This window comes from Lepisma saccharinum, chromosome 17 (genome assembly GCF_977018435.1).
Source record: "Lepisma saccharinum chromosome 17, izLepSacc3.1, whole genome shotgun sequence".
Classification (NCBI taxonomy): domain Eukaryota; kingdom Metazoa; phylum Arthropoda; class Insecta; order Zygentoma; family Lepismatidae; genus Lepisma; species Lepisma saccharinum.
In genome coordinates this window covers 2,815,161-2,821,393 of record NC_139245.1, presented here as the reverse complement: position 1 = coordinate 2,821,393, position 6,233 = coordinate 2,815,161, and the positions used below count along the sequence as shown (strand labels likewise).

The window sequence follows — 6,233 nt, the reverse complement described above, 5'->3', positions numbered from 1 at the left end:
TCGGAGCGCGAGGTTCGTGGCGGTAGAGCTTTGTTTGTGATTCGTGTCGTGTGCAGCGATGAGATTTATGCAAGAAAGTGCTGGACTAAAATGTAAAAACAACAAGAACAATTGAGTTCTTAATTGAGTGAAGATGTAATCATCGGTAAGGTAGGACCCACTTTTGGTCTTTCATATTTCCTTCTTCTAAAATGTTTTCAACTCTATTTTCCTTTGCGAGTAGCAGTGCCAAGTGACAGCAAACTTTTAAAAAAATTAAAAGTTGTTGAAACATTATTTAATGCGTTAACACTGTCGTCGAATAGATATTGCAAGCAGACATTTTTTTATGCAGCCGACACAAGCGAAGAGGTAGGCAGTTTCGTTTACCCTGAAGGGATAACAAGAGAAGAGAGCGGTCAATGAGAGTACAATGTAAGGGAAGACTTTTTTGGGTTTAGGACAAAGAGTGTTATGGGGTTATTGCGGAGGCCATGTCTGTTTCAGGTCTGGCGGAACAGGCCAGTGTTGTCACTTTGGATTTGCAGAAAAGAGCTGAATTGCGCCTAAAAATTGGGATTCTATTCTCCCAAGCAACTACATTTATTATAACCTGTTTATATGTTACATAGTAACCTGTCGTGTTGCCGGGTCCCAAACAAGGATCCTATGTTCTATTATCACGTAAAGGTGTCTACTAACACAAGGGGTAGAACAAACTAGGATGCGAAGTATACACACTGAATGAGAGAGGTCACCTTTACTTACGTTTTTTTCTTGAAAGCCCCATAGTGTTCATCCTAACACGTTACGAAGCCAGGTGACCTAATTGTGGTCATGTCAATGTTTCCTGATCATCTTTAATTCATTCTCCATACATTCTCATCGTCACGATTAGCATAGATAAGAACAAATGAGACGAAAATATTCAAAATTTAAATTATGTTTACATGCACATACAGGTGTCAGAAATTCATTTATCTAGAAAGCCAAGACTGGCATTAACTACAACCATTCCTTTAGTTAGACAACAGATAACAATGTTGTTTTCCTTGGCGCGAGGAAGTCTTGCTAAAAAAAAACTAAGTTGGCAGCAGTAGAACGTACCAAACTGACATTCGCTGAAAGTGCGGAATTCTGTCGTCTGCTCACGGCACAAACGTCAGACTGACCCGAAAATTATGGGGGTGGGGGGTTCTAGCCCTTTTCACCTCAATTGCAAAATAAATAAATTTAGAAAAAAGCGATGAAGAATTGACAACAGGGCTCGAGCACTATTCGTTGGATTTTCGCGATGTCCCATGATTGGTAGTTCTTTCTGGAGGTGTGTGCATAAATCAGGGGTTGAAAAAATACAAACAAATAAAAAAACGAAATGAACAAAAATCTAGATGGATGACATCTGGTGGGTGGGAGGAGAACGTCTGAGACATAATTATCGTATTGATGGCCGGTAACAACACTTTTGAAAACGTCACGCCACTGGCAAGTAAAGAAGCGGCCTGGAGGGACATTGAACCACTCTCCATGACATAGCCCCCTCCTTTTTTTTTCTTTTTTACATATTTAAGCAACTAATGGAAATTATCGCACTTTTGTGCCTACCCTGTTAGGAACTCTACGCTTCGCCACTGGTCGACTGTATGGGTGTTTCAAGATGAACCAAATCCAACAAAAGTTATTCGCGTTCGAAGCACATCGAAACAAATGGTCGCCTGTTTTTTTCGGGAAAACTGGCCATGTGGCAACTGTGCCTTTAGAGGAACGTAGAACGGTCAACTCTGAATGGTACACAACAATTTGTTTGCCAGAGGTCTTCGGTCAAATACGGAAAACAAACAAACGCCGTCGGATCATTCTTCATCAAGACAATGCCAGCTGTCACACATCTCGTCTAACAACCGACTTTATGAACAGTCAAAAAATCGAATTAATGGGTCATCCGCCGTACAGTTCTGATTTGGCACCCAATGACTTCTTCTTGTTCCCGAATGTCAAGAATAAATTGCGTGGACAACGATTTTCGCTGGCGGAAGACGCCGTTGATGCGTTCAAAAACCATATTATGGAGGTGTCTCAAGAAGATTGGAAAAACTGCTTTGACAAATGGTTCGAACGAATGCAAAAGTGTATTGACCATAAAGGAGAATACTTCGAAAAACAATAAAGCAGTTTTCAATGCCAAATTCCTGTTTTGTCATTGTTAGGCTCAAAATATAAATAGTGACCCTCGTAAATCATCGAAAATGAGCACCTTTAAATACGATCACTTGAAATTTCCGTAAATTCGGAATCTCGAAATGTCGGGATCGGGATGAGATTTCCCCCCATCCCCCTGGCACCGACATTTTGAAATCCTGCACAAGTATAAAATAACTTGGAATACGTGTAGCAGTAACGTTCGTATGCATTCACGTACACTTGCAGTGCAACAAAAAAATACTTCCTTGGAAACTGCATTTTAAAATTGCTGCTGGTGTCCTATATTCTTAAATAACAAAATGGATAAAAATGAACTTATCGGAGATAAATGCAAAATGAAATTTGCCGAGAAGTAATATTTTAAGCTTTTGGTAGAAGGGGGATGCGGTGTTCAGGCTATACCATACGTGTCGTTTCCATGAAATGCAATCTGAATTTGAAATATGCATCCTTAACGTTTTTTTGAAACAACTTTCTAACTGATTCACCACACCCTCTGGGAGATAGTGAAACATAAGACTAGTGCAAAAAGGAGCAAAGTTTTGAAGGCCAAGGTCGAACCTTTCAGCACATATAAAAGAGCTGTGAAACACTGCAATAATCAGCTGAACTACATCCGCAGCAACAACTATCAATCAACATGAAATTCTTCGTAAGTTATATAATAAGTTTTCTTTACTTACTGATAACTATCTTTTGTTGATTCTTAATGTCTGAAACGTTATCTATACTAAGGAAATGATACTACTAGTAGGTAGACACATTGTAACAAGTATTCCTATAGAATTGTTGATGGTATGGCTGTATCCCAACCTAGCTTTGTTTCAAATTCAACTAAGCAACCTCTTTTGTTCTAAGCTAGCACACTTACAATATAACGTTTAAAAACTTTCCGTGTTTTTCAAGCTAAGTTTGCCTTTCAGGCTTATTCTCCGTATTATCTATGACTCATTCTAGCAAATGCCCTAGAATTAAAGGAGCTAATATTTAATGCAGCTACTTATACAAGTAGCCAACATTTAAAAAAATGGGATTCACCTGCCGAAAACTAACATTTTGAGTGCAATTATGAATAAGAAAATGGAGAGAAATAATTATATTATCTCTTTGTGCAATTACATAATGCATACCTAAAAGTTAAACTGTAGGTCCAGTCTCGATTAGCCTCACTGTGTATCAAGTGGACTTAAAACACAAACTCAATCAATCAATCAATCATACCTCAAAGTGACAAGATAAGAATTGTGTCTCATTATCTACCTTCATTCTTAAACTAGTTTCCCATCTAAATTTCCTATGTGCCTTGCGGAACACTTGTTACATTCAATTTCTTTATAAACACTTTACAATGTCAGGTCATATAAATTATACTATAATTATTTCTTCCTTTTTATTACACTAATTTTTCACGTTAATAATATGAAAAATTAAAATAGTTTAGTCCGTTGAGTTTTATAACTATCACATATAATTCTTTGAATGTTAGTGACAATGATAACACTGGGGAACAGTGAAATTGCGGCACAGTGTTTGAGAGCTAATTTAGGGCAATTTCATGCTGCTGAATAATGATATAATAATATATTTCCTGAATTGGCTCTAATTTATGAAATAAATGCAACTAAACCAAAATGGCGGAAACATAAGACATACATATAAATAAACTTCCAACAACAATTTAATATTTCTTTTTGTGATTACAATCATTATTATAAAAATAAATTTATATAGGCCTATGATCAAAATAATTAAGAAAATATGTACCCAATGAAGTAACAAACTATGCGAAACGTTTTCTATACGATTTCCTGCTGTATTGCTTTTGAGGACAATCCCTCTCTAAGCTCCAACAGTAGTCGGACAACACGTGGCGATCCCACCGTCCCTGGTACCTTTCTTCCATTATTCTTATATCCTGATGGAACCTTTCTCCCCGTTCTTCACTAAAATCACCAACGTTCTCAGGGAATCTGTCAATGTGGCTGTGTAGGAAATGTATGTTCACACTCATATTAGATCCCAATTTCTCAAAATTTTTCAACATATTTCCAACTATATCGGGGTACTTTTCTGCTCTGTGATTCCCCAAAAAGTTTTTGAAGAAGGACACAAAGCTCAGTCAGGCCTCAGATTCGATGTAAGACATGTAAGTTGTAAAATTGGCATCATTTATGAGTGTACGAATTTGTGGTGGTCCGTCAAGGATTCCTGCCTTCAATTTTTCAATACTTAGTCCTGGAAAAGTGTGGCATATATATTTGAAACAAGCACCACTTGTATCTAAGGCCTTGACAAACTGTTTTATCAACCCAAGTTTAATATGCATTGGCGGAATGATGATTTTGTCCCTATCTATCAGCGGTTCATGAATGATATTAGCTTTTCCCACTAATATTTTCCCTTGGGGGCCAAACTTTTATCGTCCAATGCTTTTCTCTAGCACGACTATCCCACAAACATAGGAAACAGAGATACTTTGTGTACCCACTTTTCTGTCCTAGTAAAAAAATTCACCATCTTCAAATCCACACACACGAGCCACTTATGTTCAGCATATTCAATTTTTTTCTAAAACCATTTTTATGTTTTGGTATTCTTCCTTAAGCTTTGTTGAGTGTCCGATATATTGCCTAGCAATGCTTCATAAGTTGCCTAGCAACAATTTACAAATAAATAAATAAGTTTATTATGGGAATTTCAGCCCATTATCAAATTTTCATATTACGGAGAAAAGCGTAGAGTAATTGTACCTCCTATATTTTCCATGGTGTGTTTATTTTTATAACTGGAGTCAATTCAACTGAACCAATCATACAATTGTCAATAACAGCTGTTTTGTGTGCTGAAACTGTTATTAAACTTTATGCCGCAAAATAAAATCTTTTTTTTGTTCCCCAGTGTAATTGGACATTATATTTTGCCTATTGCTTTTATCTATACTTATTCTAACACTACGTTTCGAGAGCGCGCCTCTTTTCTCGTCTTCAGGTGAACACATTTCCTTTTGCCAGTGTGCTGGGAATCGAACCTACGACAGACTGTGTCATATACTAAAAATCCGGTATGAAAACCAACTAGAAGGAAAAGGTTATGATAATTCTTATATTCTATTGAGGTACGATTTATGTAGGTGTCCGTCCAAGATGTTGCATATAAAGTTTTGACTTTGTGAATAATGAAAATAATATATATACACAACAGTAGATGCGCTTAATTTTACACATAACGTTATGTGTTTTTTTGGAAAGCTTTTACTGGACTAAAAGTGCTTCAGAAAAGTGGGTTAATGTAAATTTAAAATGGTCTGCAATCTATGTTACACGAAAACTCCAACCTCGAATCTACGTCACACAAAATTCCTGACATCACAAAAGAAATGTTTTATATCTATGTCATCCTGGATTTGATTTTAAAAGCTGTTAACGAATCCTAATTTGTAATTTGATTTTCCTTTCCAGGCCATCCTCCTCCTGGCCCTCTTCGCCGTCGTGGCTGTTTCAGCCCAGAAGCCAGCCCCCAAGGAAGCTCTCCAGGGTGCCGAGCAGTACTACTATGGCGGATACGGCTACCCAGCTGTTGGCTACTACGGCTACTACGGGCGTTGATGACGTTTCGCTTTCCTCTGCCAGATTCAATGAACGACAACTGATTTAGATACCGGATTACAAATTATCATGTAGCTTGAAAAATTTAGCTGTAACACGCTTTCGGAAAATATATACTGCTGTAAATAGAAGTATTTTATGTCATTTCACTCCACCTTACAACCACACAGTAGATTTTAAAATTTGTAACAGTCCTATTCTACGTCAAATCACCCCGAAAAAAATTCAGAATGACACCCACCACTTCAGATTTTAATGAAACTTGCTGTATTTGTTAATACTACGAAGGTATAAACACATGCAAATGTTTCTTCTGTAGACCTCATTGATACAGAAAAACAGGAGGCTCAAGTTTCAGAATTTTGCATGGAGGCCATGGTGGTGGTCTGCAGTGCTTAACAGAAAAAGTTATATCTCAGAGTCAAGTCGACATATCACTTCGATCAC

General features: G+C 37.3%; 1 long non-coding RNA gene across 1 annotated transcript; it reads left to right on the top strand.

Annotated features, from left to right (window-relative positions):
* The first annotated feature begins 2,751 nt into the window (after positions 1 to 2,751).
* On the top strand, positions 2,752 to 5,917 carry LOC146001155 (uncharacterized). Its single transcript, XR_014443534.1, has 2 exons — positions 2,752 to 2,833; positions 5,640 to 5,917. It is a non-coding gene; the product is annotated as an uncharacterized LOC146001155 (long non-coding RNA).
* The last annotated feature ends 316 nt before the right edge of the window (positions 5,918 to 6,233 follow it).